The 23270-nt window shown below is 38.6% G+C and overlaps 2 long non-coding RNA genes across 3 annotated transcripts; one reads left to right on the top strand and one right to left on the bottom strand.

Annotated features, from left to right (window-relative positions):
* Nucleotides 1–4085: 4085 nt before the first annotated feature.
* LOC116661302 lies at nucleotides 4086–20089 on the bottom strand. Of its 2 annotated transcripts, none has more exons than XR_004317164.1 (3): nucleotides 19561–20089; nucleotides 12014–12048; nucleotides 4086–9369 (listed from the first exon to the last, which is right to left on the bottom strand). It is a non-coding gene; the product is annotated as an uncharacterized LOC116661302 (long non-coding RNA). The 2 variants fall into 2 exon arrangements; XR_004317163.1 differs by having other exon boundaries at nucleotides 19565–20089.
* Nucleotides 19720–22331, top strand: LOC116661301. Its single transcript, XR_004317162.1, has 3 exons — nucleotides 19720–19822; nucleotides 21003–21116; nucleotides 21654–22331. It is a non-coding gene; the product is annotated as an uncharacterized LOC116661301 (long non-coding RNA).
* The last annotated feature ends 939 nt before the right edge of the window (nucleotides 22332–23270 follow it).

Here is a 23270-nt window from a genome sequence, read left to right as displayed (position 1 = left end):
TAATCTCTGAGCAACACATGGCCAGTGTTAAGCCTCTATAACTGGCTCATTATATTTTTCTCAATATGTTGCAATCCTTTTTGCATGTGGGCTCCACACCTTTCTAAATACTTGGTAATTTATGGGAAAGGCAACATTCTTTTCCTGGTGAGAGGCTGCAGAATTTGTTTTCGCTGAAATGGAGAACTTCCTTTTTTATTTCAAACAGTGTGAAACTGTAAACTACCAGCAGGGGCACAAGTAACGCTGGAACAAGACTTCAGAGAGCAAAATGGGTCATCAATGTCTAATTCAAGTCGAGAAAGACGGCGATTGCCTTGAAACAACCTTACTGAATAATCTTCTCTAGATGTCTAAAAGTATGTTGAAGGTGAAAAGTACTTTATTATAAAGAGTGAAATGGGACCACGTAGATCACCTCAATTACACTTTTTACCACCGCTCTTCACTTTTTCTCCAAATAATTCACCGCCATAGGATTCTAGAGCACCAGGACTTGGACTAATATGACCATTAAAATCCCATGTTTGTAAGATGAAGGTCAAATAAAACATTTAGGTTATTCAGATCATCACATTTAGTGTAAAAAATAATACCCTTGGAAGAAAAAGAAATACGGAAATATATGGATTTTCATAGGAGTTGATGTATCTAATGACAATAGATTACTAAAATGTGTATGTATTTTTATGTCCTCACATAACAAGTATGACAAATATGCAGCTTTGTCTCACTTCTGCTCTGAAGCAGAATTTTCAAAGATGATCAATAATCTCATTACAACCAAATTAAATTGTCTTTCTTTGATCTTCATTTTGAAAGCATTTTTAACATTAGTCACACCCACTTTCTCAAATATCTTTTCTCCTCTTAACATATGTAACAGTCATCTCCTCACTAGTCTGTTGCCACCACTGGAGGACTGAAGATCCTTGATGGTGGAGACTCATCTTATTCCATTAAGTATATTTCTACTGTACCTACCTAAGTGCTTGGAACACCCTAAATGATTAATAAATGTTGATTGAATAAATAAATCTGTATTCCCCCCAGTTTTCAATGTAGATCATTTTTATCTCTACACACACTTCTTTGGCTTCCACCTGTTTATGGAAAACATTCAAATATATCTGTCTATTCATCCACTTCCCTAAGATCTTAAGTCTTTTAACTCCAACTGATTGATGGACTTTTCCCTCTGAATACCCTACAATCTCAACATATATAAAATTAAATTAATAATAATTTCCACAAATTCAATCTGCCCTCAGAACTACAATTGAAGAGATACTTGTTGACATCTTTATGTCAAAAGCACAGCACTAGGCCATGCAGTTGAGACGAATAAGAGTAAACCATAGTGTCTGCCCTCAAGCAGCTTATAGGCTGGTAAGGGAGATGAGCACTTTTAAGGCACAGTGTGCAGGGTGATGAGCATTGTAAGAGAAAAGCAAACGAAAAAGTGAAAATTCTGGGACTACCTCACAGACACCAACTCTCTGGGAAGAAAGGACATTTCATCTAGAGCTAGACATGAACTTTACAAAAATTCTCCAAAGTCTGTTGCTCCGTGTTTACCCCTGGATCATCTGTTGATTCTTCACCTTGGCCTCAAGTGCCCTCCTTGGACCTAAAATTTTGGCTACAGTTTCTTGGATCCTGACCTGCTTTCTCACTTGCTCACGTTCTTAGCTTTAACGTGCTGGAGGTGGTCTGTGTAACCCCACCCAACCCTACTAGCTACTGCTACTTTAGACCCCTACTGGGAACTGGCATCCTGGCTGTCATCCATTTGGTCTTCCATGACCTCCTCCTGTCTGAGGTTGTTTCTAAATCTGTAAGGCATATGCTAAGAGGAAGTAAAAAAAAAAAAAAAAACTGTATTTCAGGAAATACTTTGAGAAAGAATTATCAGTTGACTTGGATATTAAAAGATGGGTTTGATTTTAATAGGGACAACAGAATGGGAAAACTAATTTAGGAAGATGGACAGATATGAGCAAAGATGCCAGAGAAAATCTAAGGGCATGTGCCAAACAGAGGGAGTTTGGTGTGCTTGGGTCTGTTTGGTTCCCAGCTGCCTACTTACTCCTCTACTCACAAAGTAGGACAATTTGACCAATATCGTCCTCATGCTCAAGGACTAATCTTGATATTAGGGTAAAGGAATAATATCATGCCAGAAAAGGGGGGAGGATGAAGATGGAGAAGGAAGTAAATTTACTGCAGTAAAATAAAGCAGGAAATAAAGTAAAACAGTAAAATAAAGCTTGAGGGGGTAGCAGAGTTGGACAAAGGCAATTAGAGCATATTGGTGGTGGTGGTACCTAATACGATGCCCCTTTCATCAGCCTGAGGTCAACCAAAGAGTTACGAGCAACAGAATAACAGAATAGTAGACACTCTTAACAGTGTCTGGATGAGTATCCACCAGGTGAAGCCCATCCTCCTAGTTTCCTTGAGCTCCTTTTCCCTCCCAGACAGTATCAGAGGAATCGGGAACTCTCCATGTCGTTCTGTGGTCTTTTGCTACAGTCTGTGCCCTGGGCCTTGTCAACCCAATTGTGTGTTATGAAGATGAACAGATATGGTGGAGGAATATTCTAGCATGGAAGAGAGAAAGATGAAATGGCTTTTGGATAAGGTAGAATTTGCCCAGAGCTTTGAAAAATAAGGGACGAGGAGCAACGAAGATAAAGGAGAGCTTTCTGAGTTTGAATAAAAATGTAGACTACGGAATTACAGAGTGTGCTTGGGAGTCACACCATAGAACTGTTTAGCAGGTGATAAGGATCCATGTAAGAAACTAGTGACATTGTTTTGTCCTGGTGCTAATTTTTTTTTTTTTAATTTCAGGACCAAAAGGGAGAATTCACATAAATAATAGCTTTCTATGAAGCTGGAATATGTTTTCTTTTCTTCTCTGTTGAAGAGAGTTGAGAGTTGTTTTCAACATAAGTTGAAAATTTCTTCTTAACATGGTCTTCACACAGAGAAAGGAAGGCATGTGTTTAACTAAAGTAAAAAGAGTGAAGACATTTATGACAGTGATTCAAGATTCTCCAGGCACAGTGAGTGTATATTTGCTTTGGCGGCCAGTGGTGTGGTCTTTAGTGCGGCTACAGTGAGTCCACACAAGAGAAGTTGTGTGAATGAGAAAAAGATACCCCTTCATCTAAACAGACACATTCTCGTGTGGGAACATAGACTAGCAAGTCAAGTGAGAGCTGAATTTAATCCCACCTGCCCCTCTTAGCAAGTGCCCTCGGGTTGCGCACAACCTACTGAAAAACCAGGCAACCCCCAGGTTCTAGTGACATTTAAAATGAATTTGGGAAGCCTCATCCCTCTTTGCTGTCTGACTTAAAAACAGACACTTCAGATGACAACTAGTCTATTTTCTGGCACAAGACAGACATAAGCCTGGGTTCCCCACCCCACACCTATTTTTCTTCCTCTGCCTCTTTGAGATTTCATTACTTATAGTCTTGAGTGTTGAAAAGGGAAGATCAAACCCATTTATTTAATGTCACAATCAATATTGATCTCAGGTCGATCTGCTGAAATAGATTCTCTGTAGGCAGTGTTCACTGTAGTTTTCAGGAGTTCAGGGAGACTTTATAAGCACAATTCTCTTCCCGATTAGAAAGGAAACACATTCAAGATGTGCTAAAATAGCTGAGAAGAAGTGTAGTGCCCTACTTTATGAGCACAGGATGAGCTTGTGTTTACTAGACGAAGAATTTATAGCTGGAAGAAGTAGATTCCAGCTTATAAGAATCTCTAACTGTCTTTCTATGTAATCCAATAGCTCATTGTAGAAAATTGGTTTCTGAGAGACTCTGAAAAATGATAAGGTCATAAACAATTGGATAACAGCATTCAATTACTTGCTTTCTCAACAAATAATACTGCCTGTATGATTTAATGCAATTTATAAATAACCACTTAAAATACATTCTTCCATTACATATAGTGAAATATAACTTTGTAGAAAGGTTATTACAATAGAATTTAGCTACCTATAAACCATGCTTTCTATTCAAAGATTTGTTGTAGGAATCTGAAAAAAATGTGGACTGGAAAGTACTTTTTCAAGTAATTGTAAGACAAGATGAAGCATGTCATATTTTATGACATCTTTGAATTAGATGAGAAATTAATACTCTTGTTGTCTCTGGTTTTCATCTGCAATTACATGTAAGGCTAGTCACAATTTTTTTAAGTTATAAAATATTGGGAAAATTCATGGTAGGGCTGTTTAAAACAAACAAACGAAAAAAACTAGACAACTGAATCTTATCTTAACACTGAATTCTATCCTATGACATTGGGCATGTCACTTCGTATTTTGGCAGTGTATTTTTCATGTTTCAAATGGACATTTTAATCCCCATCACCCTAAGGTCTACCATGACAAAATAGGAGCAATGATAATCTCATAAAGATTAGGTAGAGTAAATGCTTTAGCACTCTGTCCCTAACACAAACCCTTATTCTGCTCTCCTCACTGCCTTGTGAAAAGGTTAGGGTCAGTTCTAACAGTAAATTAATGTTCAAAATATTTCCCATTCCTGAATGTGTATTTCATTACTTTCCATCTCTCCCAAGTCTACTTATAATCCAAAACGTCTCTAGCAAGCCCTCTCTAATCCATCTCCCCTCCTTTGAGGTCTGATATCACTTACACCCATATACTCATTTATCTAATTTTAATGCAATCCTATGCCATCTTATGTCTGTCTAATATGTATGAGCCTTGTTTCCTTAGCAACACTGTGAGCCTTAGAATAGAAAATGAGGTTTATCTCGTTTTTGTTCCTGTGTAGAACTTGGTGTAGAGCAGAGCACAGAACTGGTGCTATTCAATTTAATTCAGTACATTTAATTCTGCTTCCCACCAACACAGAGACTGTGTAAATTCCCAGGATGTCTGGTTTTGTGATTAGTGATCACCCCCACACACATCTTACCCACCACTACAAACTATATATACGTATATTTTTTTAACCACCAACACTCACCTGATTTTACCACGCCTAAGCCATTCAACCTTGGCTAAAGACATATAATTAAAATATGTTAAAGGAAATTTATGTTAAAATTCACCTCCTTCAAGAGACTTATTAATAGTTTGGAAATTTAAAGTGTTTGAGAGAGTATAATCAGCAGCATCACACATGAACAGGGAATAAATGTGGACCACCCCACCAAGTGCGCGGAAAGAAGTAAAGAGGAGCTCTTAAAGTTGAAAAGACTGGATAAGGGTTTACCAAAGTCCTCATATCAAGAAAAATGTGTAGGTTTACAAAGAGATTTAGATAAATTCATGAACAACAGATGCCATATAAATCATCAAAAGGGACAGAAGGAATGTAAATTAATGTATAATGCTTATATATCGGGCTCCATTTTAAATGATGTCACCACAATCCTCATAACGACCCCTAAAGGGATACTATCATCCTCATTTTGTAGAGGAGGAAACTGTGGCACAGAGAGGGAAAGTTGCACAGTTAATCCACTACAGAACTGGGACTCAAACCCAGGAAATTTGGTATCAGATCTGTAGTTTGAAGACAGGACACCCATTTAACCACTTGGGTTGACATCCTGGTGGCAAATACTCTACACTCAATAGAGGGGCTCAGGCCCTGTTCTCTAAAAACCTGGGAACCACTTTGATCTGAACTTCTTCCACAGTTGTTCTGAGCATGGACTTTTTGTGGCAGACTATAAGGTGACCCTCAGTGAGTCACACATCCTTGTATAATTTCCTCCCTTTGAGCACAGGATGGAAACTGTAACCTGCTCTAACCAAAAGAATATGGCAAAGATAATAGGATGTCACTCCCATGATTCTTTTTCATCATATAAGAGTCTGTCTTAGCAACCTGGAGAAAAATACCTTCTTACTGGCCTTCAAGAAGCAAAGAGCCATGTTGTGAACTGCATATGGAGATGGTTACGTGACAGGGAGCCATGGGTCACCTCTAGGACCACTGAGTGACCCTCAGCCCACAGCCAACAAAAATCCAAGGTCCTCAATCACAAGGATATGAATTCTGCCAACAACCTGAATCAGCCTGGAAGCACATTCTTCCCCAGTCAAGCCTCCAGATGAGAACACAGCCCAGCTGACACATTGATTACAGACTTGTGAGACTGATACGCAGAATTCTGAGATTGTCCCCAAGACTCCCCGCCCCCTGGTGTACACACATCTTCCCCCAGTCGTTCAAACATTAGTTTAGGTGCTATTGTGAAGGGATTTTGCAGATGCAGTTAAGATCTGAAATCAGATGGCCTTAAGATAGGGAGATTATCCTAGTCTGGCCTAAACCAACTAAATGAGCCTGTGAGAGGGACTGGAACCTTCCTTGAGAGATTTGAAGTGTGAGGAGCATATGACACAATGTAGATTCTCTGTTGATGGCTCTGAAGATGGAGAGGGCCATGAGGCAAGGAATGTGGGAGGTCTTCATGAGCTAAGAGAAGCTTCCAGCTGACAACCAGCAAGGAAATATAAGCCTCATCTCTATAGCCACAGGAACTGAATTCTGCTTATTCAGATGAGAACACAGCCTGGCTGACACCTTGATTTTAGCTACATGAGACTCTGAGCCCAGAATCCATGCCCAGACTGCCCAGACTTCTACACAACAATGAGCTATGGGTGATGTTTTAAGCTGCTAAATTTGTGGTAATTTATTTAATTTGTTACACAGCAATAGAAAACTGATACACTTCTCATATTTAGAGTTGACATAAATTGAATTCATAAAATGAAACTGATTTCAATTAAGTAAAAATGAAAACATCTAGAACAGTGCCTGGAGAGTAGAAGATGCTAAGCATTTCTGGGACTTTTTTCCTAGTGAGCCTCTGAAATATAGAATTTCTTCTATTGTTGTCAAGGTGACCAGTAATGTTTGTGAGAAAAAGGTGTTCACCATCTGGAACAAGTGAAAAATACTATGTGCAGTGCAGTCAACCTCTCCTTTGGACATCTATGATCATCCAGGAATCAAATCAAAGAGAATAAAAGTCATTAAACTTTACTGCACATTTCAGAATTGGAATATAAAGAATTCAAGTTACTATCCTGGTTATTAAAAGGCAGAATTTTAATATTTCATACTTTAAATTACTCTGCAACTTACTATTTATCCAACTTTCCAGCTTTTCACACTAAAGTCCAAGGATACTGAGATCATGGGAAAAGATTCAACAAATTGTCTCCTGACTGAATCATAAAACTTGGCAGCTGTGAGTTTGTTTGTCATCTACATAAGATCATCTCTGTGTTGAGAATTCAAATGCTTAAATTCTAGTCTACGTGTCATAGATAATTTGAGTATTGGATCCAAGGTCTTGGGATACATTCCAACGTAAGTGTGTGTTGTCTGAAATACAGAAATCCTTCCACAGTTTCAAGCTTCCCACTTGCTGCTTTAAAAGAAGTCATTCACCAAGTTGGTTCTATTTGAGACTGTTTGTATGACACCGGAGGTGATTTCATATCACTAGTAAAATTCAATGATTTTCACATACATGTTCATTGGCCAATTTAGCCCCTCAGTTTTTGAAATTTGCAAGTGATCTTGACCATGTCAAGATCCCAAGTATTAAGATTAAAATAAGGGCATTTAAAATTTACTCCTTAACAGGGAAGAAAGATTCAGCATGTTACACACTGATTTCAGTAGGGTTACAGTTGATGTTTGAGTATTATAGAAAGGTGCCCTGTAAAGAAAAGAGTTCTTTTTCATCAGAAACAAGTTTGAACAAGGGACAAGGTACTTTTCTAGTTTGCACTGGTAAGGAGCAGGATTGGGTGAGATCTCCTGACATTTTTACGGATGTGAAAAAATTTACTTATGACCCCCATAGAGATAAATTTATCCTTTAAAAGATAAAGTAAATTTCTTGAGACAGTGAACTGGTTTATGTTGGTTGTGAGTTATTCATACTTAATATTTCTGGGGTTATTTTGCAGGCACATTTGCTTTTGAACAGAGAAGCAGTTCAATATTCAGTTAAATAAGTTTTTTTTTTACTTTAAATATCAGCTAAATTTGCTACCCAAACATCTAGTCCTGCCCTTAGAAATAACTCTCTGTTTGTTCTGAAAAATAATATACTGCTTGAGAAAGCTAGAGATTCATTGTTTTTTAAAGTGGCATGGCATCTTTGCTTATGAAAATACCATCTTCAGAGATTCTGACTGGTACTTAGGAATTTTATAAAGCATTATACTGATGCTCGCGGAAAAGACTGGTTCACAATTTGAAACAAAAATACAGGGAAAGTGCTACACTTTGAGGATGTTCTCTTTATATGTTGAAAAATAATCTCCTATTAGAATGACCTATTGGCCTACTAGGTTTCTTTCTAAACGTTATACTTGGGGTAAAATGGATGGGGATCTACTGTCTGTGGGACCAGTAAAGCACATGAAATGTACACCAGGTCAAGGAGCCTTTACATACGGGAAAAAAAATGGAGGATTCTGGAAGCACTCTTCTACACATAATATGCATATTAGGAGATTCTGGAAGCCTGGAAAAAAAATATATTGGAAGGGAAGAATGATAGCCTGAGCTACGGAAAGATAAAGCACAAAGTACAAGGTCATAAACAACTTTCTCTCTCAGCTCTCCAGCTCTCTTTTGAATCACACTTCTTCCATTTGCTTGTGAGCCCCATTATTTCCCCACATCTCAGGTCCCAAAGTAGAATTCATCTTCTTTCCTAAAACACTGTGGTCATAGATGGCACCACCACCAGATATTTGAGACATACACTGGACTCCCTCTTTCATGGTCGGGGTTTAGTCAATCACCAAGTCCCTGTGCTTCAAGTTTCCAGATATTTATCAGATTCCCTCCTTTGCTTCATTCCCACCGCTTTGGCTTCCAGACAAACCCTAATTGTGTCTTGTCTGGAATACTGTAACAGCTTCCTCCTAACTGTTGTGACTGGTCTCCCTGTCCCCACTGTCACCGTGTCTATCCCTCCCCCACATTCCCAGCCAGCCTCTACTCTGCCAGAATGAGCTTTCTAAAAGTCTTATCTTTTCATTTCCTTGAATGACTTCCCACGGCCTTGAGGAGAAAGTCCGAACTCTTTAGTACGACGGGGGGGCCTTTTCATGGTTCAGTTTCTGCTAGGTCAGCTGCCTTTCTCACAGTCCGTCCGCACACGGAGCACGCTCCTCACACGCGACACCTCCCCCACAGGCTCTTCTCTCAGCCTGCGGTTCCCTTCTCTCCCTCGTCTGTCTGATACACCTCTCCTGTTCCTTTATTTCTTCTGATTGCCTGTTCCGTCCATCTCATGTCCTTCATTTAGCCACAAGCAAAGTAACTGTAAAGACACAAAGTGAATCAGCACACAGCCTACCCTGAAAAGTCCTGCCGTCCAGGGGAGCCCAGGGGCGCTCTAACCGCAGGCGTGTGCACCCGGAGACGCGTGACACTGTGCTGGGGGTAGGGGGTGGGGGCGGAGGGGGTGTTCAGAGGAGGGAAACTAACAGTTTTTGCATTGGCATCCTATTGCCATCTTTCTTCGCAAAAATTTAAAAACCACAAAGTGCAGGCTGATCCAATATAGTGTTTCAGTTATTCTCCAAACATTTCATGTTTAAATTTATTCCTAACATGAGCCATAGCTAAATGCAACAATGGTATTGCTGTAATATCATGTACAAGCAAATTAATTTCTTTTCTTTTTTTTTTTTTTTTTTTACTGTTTTTCGCTAGGTACTAATATTCAACAAATACTTCATGCATAAACATGATATTAAGTTCGTTCAGCTATGTTATTGTGCTTTATGTTATCTTCTGGTTCATAAGAAATGACTTTTTTTCCTCCTAAATGTACTTCAGCTATCTGTATAATAATTCAGCTACATTTACTTTATATTGTGGCTTGGTATTTAGTTAAAGTACTCGCTGAAATTCTGTAGTAGCATTTACTTTACTGGATTATGTGAGCCCCAGTTACCAGTAAGCTTGCTGTGTGGCTGCCCGCTATGTGCCAGTATTCCACGACACCAAAACATTTCTTTTGAAATCTGCAGTTTCCATTTTTCAGGGTTAAGAGTTCTGCATACCCAGAATTGATGCCTTCCTGCTGGATTACCGTATTCATATTTACGTGAACCAAATAATACATTTTTCCTCACAAAATCGATTTCAAAACACGTTTGGTAATGCGCACTCATCCCCACCTCCTAGAACACAACTTCCCTAAACTGGAGGCATATTTTACACACTAGCAAATGTCAGCAAATAGAGTACTTCCTGTCAAGGGATTTGGGGAAAGAGCTGTAGAGGAAGTACTGTCTGAGCTGGGCCATGATGGATGGTTTTGAAGCAACCCAGGACTGACCGAGAAAATAAAAGTACGTCTAGGAGGAAATTTCATGGAGGGAGGAGAGGTCAGAGCATAACCGTGGAGCTGCTGTAACTCAGGAAAACTACAGCCAGTGTGTATAAAGAGGAATTTTAGGAGGTAAAACTGAAAAGCTAGGTGATGGATCGTGGAGGCGCCTGAATGACAGACAGGTTGTGGGTATAGAGGTTCATTTTGTAGGAAACTGGGAGCCATTGAAGGGGTTTTTGTTTTGTTTTGTTTGTTTTCATTGAGCTTTAGTTGACATATGACATTGCGTAAGTCTGAAGAGTACCATGTGCTGGTTTGAAAATTTACATATTGCAAGATAATTACCACTGCAGTGTTATTTTAACACCTTTATCATGTCAAACACTTACTATTTTTTTATGTTGAAAACAGTTGAGATTTAGCCTCACAGAGACTTTGAAGTTTGCAATACAGTATTGTTGACTATAATCACTACATTGTGCATCAGATCTCTAGGACTTACTTACCTACTTGTTTTAAGTTTGCACACTTAAACGGCATCTCCCCCATGTCCCCTACCCTTGGGCCCTGGCAACCACCACTCTACTCTCTGTTTTCACAGGTTCAATTTCTTTCTATTCCACATGTAAGTGACATCATACATACATCTCTGATAATTAGCTATATTAAGCATTTTTTTCATGTGCCTATTGACCATTTGTCTTCAATGGAGAATTGCTTGTTTAGATCTTCTGCCCATTTTTGGATCAGGTTATTTGCTTTTTATTTACCACATCTTCTTTATCCATTCATCTGTTGATGGACACTTAGGTTGCTTCCATATCTTGTCTATTGTAAATAATGCTACAGTGAACATGGGTTTTCAGATATCTCTGAAGGGTTTCTTATTTTAAGAACAGAAATAATACAATGGCTGCCCTTCAAAAGGGATTAACCTGGCAGCAGTGCTTTAAATGGATTAGAGAGGAGAGTTGGGAGGTGGGGGATACCTGTAGAGAGGCCAGCAGTGCACATAATGTACTATAAAGATGATAAAAGTCTAAATCTGAGCAGTAACTTTGGGAGCCTACAGAAAAGAAAAACAGAAGGAAGAATGCCATAGAGATTGGATCAACAGAATTTATTAGTTATTTGGATCTAGAAGGCAAAGGAAAGAAGAGGTAGACATCGCTTCTGGTACTTGGGAGAATGGTGTTATGAGTTAAGACAGAACAATTATGTTCATTCTGAAATGCACTGATCACTGAATTTGAGGTGTCAGCAGGTCATTTAGATGGAGCTTTCCAGGAGGCACTTCACAATTCAGGAGCAGAAAGCAGGAAAGAAACCAGGTTTGGAGATGCTGATTTGGTGGTTGTGGAAGCCACCAGTGTCAGGAATGTGCCTGACAAACATCCTACTGCAGGGAAAGTAATTAACCAAAGGTCCCAGCTATTGGCCTCTAAACTCACCTCAGTATTTGAGCTGAGGATATGCATGTCACAGGTGGCTTCCAGACAATGAGTAGGTGCATTGGAAATACTAAGACAGATCAGCCCAAGAAGACAAAGCATTCCCCATAAATTCGTGCAGCCACTATGGAAAACAGTATAGAGTTTCCTTTAAAAACTAAAAATAGAGTTACCATATGATCCAGCAGTCCCACTCCTGGGCATATATCTGGAAAAGATGAAAACCATAATTTGAAAAGATACATGCACGCCAATGTTCATAGAAACACTATTTACAATAGCCAAGGTATGGAAGGAAACTAAGTGTCCATCAACAGGTGAATGGATAAAGATGTGGCATATATATATATATATATATATATGTGTATGTATATATGTGTATATATGTGTATATGTATATATATGTGTATATATATGAAATATTTATATAAAATGGAATGTATATGTATGGAATAAATATATAAAATGGAATATATCTTGGCTGTAAAAAAGAATGAAATAATGCCATTTACAACAACATGGATGAACCTAGAGATTATCATAGAGTGAAGTAAGCCAGATAGAGAAAGACAAATATTATATATCACTTATATGTGGAATCAAAAAAATAATACAAATGAACTTATTGACAAAACAGAAACAGACTCACAGATACAGAAAACAAACTAGAAAACAAACTTATGGTTACTAAAGGGGAAAGAAGAGGGAGGGCTAAATTAGGAGTATGGGATTAACAGATACACATCACTATATATAAACTAGATAAACAACAAGGTTTACTGTATAGCACAGGGAACTATATGCAGTATCTTGTAATAACCTATAATGGAAAAAAATCGGAGAAAATGTATGTATGTATAACCAAATCACTTTGCTGTACATCTGAAACTAACACAATATTTTAAATCAATTATACTTCAGTTTAAAATAATAATAAATAAACAAATAAAGACAAAGCATTCCGCTGTCAGCCAACTTTGGCTCAAGGACCCACCGATAGCTTTGACTGCACTGCCATCTACAAGGTGCCGCCTGACCTTCCTTCTTCCCAGTCTTCTCTTTCTCCCTCCCTCCCTTGGGATCTGAGTTGCATCTCCCAACTGTCTCTGGCCCTCTCCTCATTTTTTTAGCACAAGCATTTTACACCAGCCATAAAATCTTTCCCCATTTAATGCCGTCTTGGTGTCTGCTTCTCAGAGCACCTAGATTAACACAATAGTTATTTGCAAAAGATTATATACATTCCATATGCCGTTTTGTACAATTAGAATTCATGTTCAAAATAGCGACCTTAAAATTTTCTAAGATCTTGAATCATTAAAGTAATATTAAAGTATCAAATTTAACTCATAGATTATAAAATTATGTTTAGTAGGCTATGCCTTTAAGTAAGGATGTTCTGCATTCTATGTTTAAAAGGTTACTTTAAATGTAAAGGGGGAGTCATTATAAGAAATTTGAGCGGTTGGTTACATTAGCCTCCAACAAATATCCCAGAGCTTACAGATAATTGACTTGGAGTCACAGATAAGAGTGAGCATTGAGGCAGTGAGGGTATAGCTCATTGATAGAGCACATGCTTAGCACAGCATGAGGTCAGGGGTTCAATCCCCAGTACATCCATGAATAAAAAAAAAGAAAAAGAGTGATCTTTGAGGCAATCCAAAACCCCTACTCAGGAAGATGTGGATGTATTTATGTTGTTCTTTGGTACCCTTCTGATAACTTTTTAAAACTTTTGAGTAACACTGCTTTTAATATTAAAAAATAAATTCTGATAATATATATATCTATAAATAAGATGGATAAATACATTTAAAGAAAACTATCTAACCATCTACAATATTACATATAAGTTTAGCAAACTTATTACAATACGTTTAGCAAACACTGAAGGTCATTTTGACTGGAGGCAGCAAATAATCTAAGGTTTCTCTTACACCATTACTTCAAAAGAAATCCATGTGCTCTTTTAAGGCATGGCTTAGGATCAATCAAACATGATTTAATCAATATAATAATTAGCCTAGCTTCTGAATCATTTAAGCAATTATGGTTTTCAAGTTTATTGTTATGAGTATTCTAAAGGCCAATGTCATTTGAGAATTGTTGCTTTGGTGGCTAAAGATATGGTAGTGTATCTCTTTAGACGTCAGAATTTAACTTTGAGGAAAATGTTGTATGGATAAGCTTTTACTCAAAGGATTTGTGTTTCTTCACGTTCTTGGGACTTGTTTACTTTCTCTTTTGCATTAGGCTGTGGTTTAGAAATCAAGTATATTGTTAATTCTACCTCTGTTGGATGCCTTTTGACTCAGGAGACTAACTAACAAGGTTAGCAGGGACATCTTTTGATCTTTTGAGAGGCAGCCAGCCAATGAATTTGGAGTTTCCTTGGCCAGTTTCATGGGATCACAGCCCAGTCCTGAGCTAAACTTAAGGACAATAAGATTAGTTCTGACATCTAGAAAAAGAATGGAACATATGGGGAAATGCTAGACTTAGAAAAATTACTACTCTCTGATTATTTTCTCAGTTAAAGTTAATGGAAAGTTAAGATTAGTGCTGGCTAGAAAGGTTGTAAAAATTTATACGTGCACAGTCAAAGGGTGGAATGATTATGTGGAAAGTTTGGATCATATAAAATTCTGCTATGAAAAAAGATCAAATACTGAACTTTCTTGACTGACTACAGGGTTACATCCCAATAAATCCATCATAAAATGAAAATACGGTTAAGTCAAAAATGCATTTAATACAGCAAAACTGTGAGCATCGTAAGTTAGCCTAGACTACCTTAAACTGTGTAGATCATTTACATTAGTCTACAGCTGGGCAAGATTATCTTTCACAAAGCCTATTTTATAATAAAGTATTGAATGCCTCATGTAATTTATTGAATACTGTATTGAAAGTGAAAACCAGCATTGTTGTTCAGGTACAGAATGGTTGCAGCATCATGATCGTGAGGCTGCCTGGGAGATGGGCTCAATGCCACTGCCCAGCATCACAGGAGAGTATCCTACTGCATATGGCTAGCCTGGGAAAAACATCAAAATACAAAATTTCAAGTATGATTTCTGCTGAATAGTATTGCTTTCCCACCATGGCAAAGCGAAAAAATCTTAAGTCAACCCAGAAGTCGGGGAGAGTCTGTATTTGGTCTAGTACTGCTCAAATGTGATGGTTCATTACCAACAGAATTGTTAATAAACATATTTGAACTGGAAATGCTTAAGATAACAATTTTTAGAAATAATGCACCTCTCACTAATGTAGACTACCTTGGCATATTGTGGATTACCTCTTTGAAAAATCTCAGGTTTCAATTCTTTCCAGGTTTAAAAATTTCTTTAACTACTCAACCAGCAGACTACCACATCTTCAAAGATCTTCCCTTAGGTTATCTCCCACAGGTTCCTCAGTTCCCTGAAAATCTTTGGTCCTTGTGCTATTCTATTCATCCAGGTGATAAAATTCACTTTCTCCACTCCCATTGCTATTTCTCTATGTGCATTTCATGCACATATCCATCCTTCTATCCTTCACTTGCTCTCTGATACCCTAACTGCTACATCTCAAGTCCCAGTTCCAACCTCCTTACTAAGATTTATTTACTATTAAGATATATCCTAATTGTCTTTGAACTATGATATATCCCCAAGTCTAATTATATTCTCCTCTGTCTTACTGTGCTATACCATTTACATACAGTCTTTTTCTCAACTATACTTGTAAACTTTTAGAAGGCAGGTACATATGCTACTTTTTTTATATCTCTCTATGTAAAATTAATCTGATTTTATCTTGATCCTAATAATATATAACAGTTTCTCTACAACATCTTTATTTTCAGTTCTCACTTCTGGCAAAAACAAAGCATGATCAACTCAGACAGATGCCTCATCCTTAAAACATTCTCTTCCCTTGGCGTCTTAGTTACCACAAACTCTGCTCATTCTGCTACTTCCTAGACAGCTTCTCTTGTGCCAGCTTTGCTGACTCCTCTCCTCCACCCAGCTCTCAAATACCAGGGTTTCCTTGTTTTTTCCAGGGGAGGAAGGTAATTGGGTTTATTTATTTAAACAGAGCTACTGGGGATTGAACCCAGGACCTTGTGCATGCTAGGCATGTGCTCTACCACTAACCTATAAGCTCTCCCTCCTTGGGACTTTTTACAGGTCTTCTTTTCTCACATGTTCCTCTCACCTCAGGAGATTTCTCCCCTTTTGCAGCTTCCATTGTTTTCTTCATTGGATGTGGACATTTTCAAATATGGCTGCAAATTCTTTAACACTTGAACACTGTCAAATTATTGGGATTCCAATAATACTATCTGCATAGGAAATACTTAACTCTTTGATATTCAATGGCTACCACTTTCAGGGTCTAAAAGCAGAGCTCTTTTCCCAAATCATGTTCTAAGATAACTTTCAGGTCACTACATCAGTTATCTATTGCCTTACAACAAGCCATATCAAAACACAGTGGCTTAAAGCAACAACAGTCATTTGTTTTGCTCACAAATCTGCACACTGAGCAGGCTCCACTGGGTGGCTCATCTCCGTTCTATGTGGTGTCAGCTGGGATGACTTGACTGGGGCTGGAGGAGCCAGTAGCAGTATGGCTCACTCATGTGCCTGACAAGTTGGTGCTGACTGTCAGCTAGGAGTTCAGCTGTGGCTGCGGCCAGGACCCTCAGGTCCTCTTCACATGGGTCCTTCCACAGCTTTCTTGGGCTTCTTCATAGCATAGTTTTTGTCCCAACAGTGAAAATCCCAATAGATGAATATGGATGACATTTTAATGACTTTATTTTACTTGCCTAGGTTCAAAGGGAAGAGACCTAGACTCCACCTTCTGGGTGGTGGCAAGGGTCTTGAAGAGCATGTGGATAGGAGATACCATTGCTATCACCTTTAAAAATCAGTCTGCTGCAGGGGCTAAAGTGCCAGGTCACTATCTGTAGGTTAATTCTGGATCATTCACATAATCCAAATGCTAGCCCATATGCTTCTCCAGTTCTAATTAGGCAACTACTGTTTATCTCTCCTCAAGTGTTCAAAGATATAAGGAATCACACGATCCAGCTATTCCACTTCTGGGTATTTATCCAAAGAATAAGAACACTCATTCAAAAAGGTATATGCACCTGATGTTCATAGCAGCATTATTTACAATACCCAAGATAGGGAAACAGACTAAGTGTCCAACTATGGATGAATAGATAAATGTGTGATATATATAATATATATCTATATAATATATAGGTATGGATATACACAATGAAATACTACTCAGCCATAAAAAAGAATGAAATCTTGCCATTTGAGACAACATGGATGGGCACTGAGATACTATGTTAATGAAACAATTTAGAAGGCGAAAGACAAAAACTATGATTTCACTCATATGTGGAATCTAAAAACACAAAAACAAAACCAAAAATGAATGAGCAAACAAAACAAAACACACTCATAGACACAAAGAACAGACTAGTGGTTACCAGAGGGGAAGGGGACTGGGAGGCAGGCAAAATGAGTGAAGGGGGTCAAGTACATGGTGATGTAACCAGACTTTGGTGATGCTCACTGTGTAAATGAACACAGACATCTATTGAATCATAGCATTGCACACCTGAAACTTGTATAATGTTATATACCAATTTTACCTCAATAAAAAAAGAGATAGTAGGAAATTGCTTTTATACATTAGAATATCAAATCATTATACATTATATCATACATTATAATATTAATAATGTATTCTTATGTATAATGTATGATATACATTCATATGCATTATATATTACATATTATATTACAGATTATATGTGTACTACATATAATGTATAATTATACCATTTATAACATAATAATGCATATCATGCATATAATTTCATGTATTACAATATCAAATTAGATCCCATAGCAGTATCTAGGTTAAATGCTGATTGATAGTCAAATCTATACCCTGTCAGTGTATCACTTTTTCCCCCCAGTTTTGAATAGGGAAGAAAGCAAAGCAAACAAAGAAAAAAACCCCAAAATGTCTTCAAAGAATGTTTCACAAAAGTGAGATAGTCAAATTGATGATCTTATTCAGTTTATGTCATTTTTGCTGAGATGGCCAGTTTTTAGAAGTAGACATCAATTTCCTAGAATATGGACTGTGCTCCTCAATTTTATCTGTGCTAGAACAAGAATTTCAAAAGGTTGGAAAAAATCACAGTCAGCATCTAAGTAAACTTAAACCAGAGACCCTCAAAACTAATACTCAATGTCTCACCTTCAAATTTTGATACTGTCTTATCTTTAACTCAGCATCACTAAACTACAAATATAAATACAGAACACAGCAGAATGTAACTTTGAGGATCATCCATCCTCTATCCCGGGCAAAAAATAACAAATAAATCAACATGTGACATTCTTATATCTCCAGGGTCACAAAAATATTACTGTTTCATAAAAGACAAAAGAAAAGAAAGGGATAATACATGCCAGTGTAATTTTGTTATTTCCTTCCAAATACAAACGATACAAACTATCATCTTCTTTTCCCAAGAAAGCACAGCCCAGGTCTAAAGCTCACACAGGTTACCAGAAAGAGCCTCATTCTATGCACTATCGTCCTACCCAGGTTATAAATCTTCTGCTGGCTTTGTGGGTTTACAGACTTGCTGTTCGTAGCTTGACGGTCTTCAGAAAGAATTTAAAATTTGTGATTAATGTTCCCTTTTTGTCTACATGTATGCATGCACTTTAAACATCAATTTCAGGTGAAATAAATAAAATTAAATTCTGTTTAGAAAACAGTAAACCAAGATCTTGTGATGGACTTTAGCCTAATAACTTGTGCATTCTTAAGTCTAGGGAGCTATCAAATTGCCCTCAGTTTTAAATGTTTTTATTATGTGCTTATATTTGGGGAATGATACTATGACCCAGAACTAGGTGGTGAGAGTTGTTTAGATGCTACCCAACACCCGAGGAATAAGTTAAAAAGAGAAAAACACAGCTAACCCACTGGTTATCTTATTTACGTGCATAGTATCTGCACAAGAATGAGTTCTATACTTAGACGAACTGGGTTCTAACCTCATTTCATGTATTTATTGTGAAATGAGACTGATCAATGGTATCTGCCTTTTAAGGTTAGCGGGATTAATGGGAGAGTTCCTGTAAATCCCTTTAGCAGAGCGGCTGATTCACAGACAGGACTTGATGATCATGGGGCATTACTGTCACCGCCAAGCTCAGCTGTCACCTCATCTGTGGAGCCCACCTCCCCAGTCTCCCTGAATGCTTCAGTGAGAACCACCCCTCTGGCTGAACTACGCTTGGCATGATTTCACATCTCTCTTACAGCACCTCCAGGAATTACGGTTATTACCATATACTGTGTCGTCTTCCTCGTCAGGTATTAGGCTCCAGATGGCAAGGACCATGCCTTCTTCATCTTCGTATTTTAATCTCAGTCCCCCTTTCCCAAGACCTAATACCAGGTTCATATACACTGGACTTTAAATGACTGCCTATTAAGGTGACAGGCTCCTCGTCACCCTTTGGGTCTCATGTCAAATGTCACCTTTCTGTTGACTGGTTCTAAGGAAGCCTCCCCAGCCCTACCCATCCTCTACCAAAGAAACTCCATTACATCACCCTGTTCCTTTCTTCCACAGTCCTTATCATTTGGGGAAATAATTTAACTAACGTACGCACTCGTTTGTTGTCAGTCTCTCCCGCCAGGACGCGAGCACCGTGACGGCGGAGCCGTCTTTCGCACCGAACCCTCAGCCCCGGCACAGCGCCACTCCAAGCGCGCAGGGAGTACTTCTCCAGCGAATCACCACGCCTCCAAGCGCCCCGCTGTGACAGTGCAGCAGAAGTGACGTGTCCCAGGGCCCCTGGTTTAAAGCACCAGTCAAGCTGGTGATGACTGTGGAATGTTTAAGAAGGTGCTGTTCAGCAACAACCGCGGTAAGGTGGCAGTCCCCGCCTGCCTCCCTTGGCCTTCGCCATCCCCGGCTCCCTGCAGCCCCCGTGCGTTCCGAAACCAGTCCGGGAGTGAGGAAGGCAAGCCTTAAGCGGCTGCTGGGGCCGTGAGGGAAACAGTGAGGCCCCGTCAGACCTGGGTGGCTTCGACGAGGTCTGCTTACGTCGAAGGGCTGCCAAATAACACTCCCCAGGCAAGCACCATCTCCTAGGGCTGATAAGGAAAGGCCTCGGCTCACTGGAAAACAGTAGTCAAAGAACAATTGGAAGCTGTATTTTACACAATATAACATGAGGTATTTAGTAAATGTGAATATATCTTTATTAAAAAAAACCTTGACTCTCTCACAGTCTCCATCCAATCCATCAGCATATTTTGTCTGCTTTTCCTTCTAACACACCGAGACTCTGACTACCTCTTACCACCCTCACTGCTACTGCTCTGGTACAAGTGTCCATCCTCTCTCCTGGGGGTTATTGCAACATCCTCCTAATTTGTGTCGCTGGGTTACCTCAGATCTTCCACTCTTCCATTTGAAACTCTGCAGTTGGTTACTCATTTCACTCTAAGTAATAGCCAAAGTCCTTACAAGGCTCACAAAGACCTCCGTGACCCTTCCCGGGGCCCCTGCCAACAACCTGTTACCTCCCTCACTTCACATCCTGCCAATCTCCATCTCGATCACTCCACTCAAGCCTCGGTGGCCTCTTTGCCCTTCCCTTCCCCTGAGGTGTACTAGATGCAGGCATCCGTGGGGCTTACCCCTTTATTTCCTTCAGGGCTTAGCTAAAATGTGACTTGATCAATGACACGCCCTCTCTCCCACTATTTTTCTCCATATCTCTCATTAATCACCATGCACCATACCACACACACATTATTTGATGACACTTGGCCCTCCATATCTGCAGGTTCTGCAACTGCAGATTCAACCAACCTCAAATCAAAAATATTTGAAAAAGAAAATTCCAGAAAGTTCCGAAAAGCAAACCTTAAATCTGTTGTGCACCAGCAATGATCTGCACAGCATTTACATTGTATTTACAACAATTTATATAGCATTGACATTGTACTAGGTATCATAAGGAATCTAAAGATGATTTAAATGTGTGGGGAAATGTGTGTAGGTTATAGGCAAATAAATACCACATTATTTCATGTCAGGGACTTAAGCATGTGCAGATTTTGGTGTCTGCTGTGGGTCCCGGAACCAATGTCCCGCTGATACCGAGCGACCACTGTGCTTATTATCTACGCTCCATCTGCACCTGCTAAAATGTAAGTGCCGTGAAAGCTGGATGTTTCTATGTTCTGTTCACCCTTAATCTTTAAGACGTCACTAGGAACACAGTAGCACCAAATAGGTATTTCTGATACATTTCTCTCTACATTTTTCCTGATTCCTTCATGAGACTTCAAGTAAAGGCTGTGTCTTATATATCTATGTCAGTGTTCCACATATTTCTTTGAATGAATTAATATAAAACACTTTTGAAAGAAATTTAGAGTTCCATTTATTCTGAAAATCATTTATACCTATACCAAATAGCAATTGATAAGCATAGATGGTATTAATTTTAGGTTTGTTTGTTTTAATTAAATAGGAAAATAATTGAAAGCCACCACTATTCATTTTGAATATTGACTTCTGATCTTCTTATTTTAAAATTCAAATTATGCTCTGAAATGTCCTGAAGGACTGAAGCAGATATTTTCAATTCCATGGACACTGGACCCATATTTCTTAGGTTGACGCAAAACTTAGGCTCCCTGTTCTCTGATTTTCATTCTCATTTTTTCCATTTCTATATGCAGAGGACAAAGAGAAACATCCGTCCTCCCAGAATGGCATGGCCTGCAGAGGTGACGAGGGCTGCGCACTAGGAGGATTAAGCACACAAAGAAGATAATTTACTTGCAGAGGCCCCCCACAGAAAATGGTGGAATAGTAAGAATGGCATTCTGAGTTTCTGTTATCCTAAGAAAGATCAATTTGAACAGCTCCAGTTCATGCCTCACAGTTCATTTGTAAACCACCAGGGGTCACATAAATTAAGAAAAAAAAATTTAACCTTAAATGTAAGGCAAAGAAAACAAACTGTTAATAATTTACAAAAGTGGTTTGCTTTTACATACAGGCTGACATCTAGTTGAAGACCAAAATACACTGTATTTTTGTTACTATCTTTAAAATCATCCCTGATAGTAATAGAGCTCTAAATAATAACATTTCATTAGGGAAAATGATGAAAAATGCAGAGATACGGGACTGACTTCTGTAAATGCAAACCCTTATAGTTGGTTTTAAGAGCCACTTACAGGATGGCTTCCCTGGGTGGGGAAATTATGGGCAATTTTAATTTTTTTTCTTTGAGCTTTTAGAGTCTTTCAAAAGTTTTATAAGGAATCTGTATTTTTAATCAGAAAAAAAATGTGAAAATTATAATGCGCTTATATATTTTTTCTAATATACATAATGTTCAACTCAAATTTAGACATTAGCAACGCACCTCATGTGTTCGAAAGCAAAAGGCCCAGTTGATCCGGCAGAAAAACAGCTCCAAGGCTACTGAATTTGACTCATTCCCTGAGTGCTATTTATTGTAAATTGAAAATTCAATGCCAGGCAGATAAGTCATCATGTAAGGGAAGTGAATCAGAGAGCGGAACCATTTTTGACAAGCAATTGGACTGTGGAAAGAAAGGGCTAGAGAAAGAGTGTAACTGGAGAGGATTTGAGATTTCTTTGATGCCTGTAACACCCTCTATGCATACAACAGGGAGAAATGGGTAAGACTTAAATGTTTTAAGTCTTGCCTAGGGATCTGTTATCCTCTAAAATCTTGGAAATACTCATTAATATCCCAGAATATATTATTTCAGACATGATTTAAAATCATTCTGACAAAGATGGGTGCCTTCAGGACATTCCCCCACAGGAATATCCTGTCTCCTTCCACTCTCAGACTCTGGGACGTTGCTTCAATTTGATCCAATTCTGGGGTCTCCAGCAACGCAGAGATGGTACACGTGGAAGGAGGGCGACCGGCTGTTGTTAGCCTTGAATAACACCAGCTAGACTAAGTAATTTCTCCGCGTATCATCTGCAAGCCTGAAGGTGTGAATCAAGAATAAAAGCAAAAGGAATTCAAGGGTGAAGGGAACTTCTGCCACCTTTTAAGTAGTGAGATGGGGCTAATTGGAATAGAATTAGGATGATAACAAAGAATGTGAAGTGTTTATAAGGAAATTGATTCAAATTTTAGAGAATTAAAAAAGTTTTCTTAGTGTGTATTGAAATATCTTTCAAATATAAACAATATGTTATGATTTGTCAGTTTAAAAATAAAAATATTCATGTAAACCACACACAATCCCTTCAGTCTCCAACACATTATAAATGGGTCAATACATGGGAAGAGACTGCCATCT

Source organism: Camelus ferus, chromosome 34, assembly GCF_009834535.1.
Source record: "Camelus ferus isolate YT-003-E chromosome 34, BCGSAC_Cfer_1.0, whole genome shotgun sequence".
NCBI lineage: Eukaryota > Metazoa > Chordata > Mammalia > Artiodactyla > Camelidae > Camelus > Camelus ferus.
The sequence above is the reverse complement of the archived record's forward strand: the minus strand, read 5'-3'. Positions and strand labels throughout refer to the sequence as shown.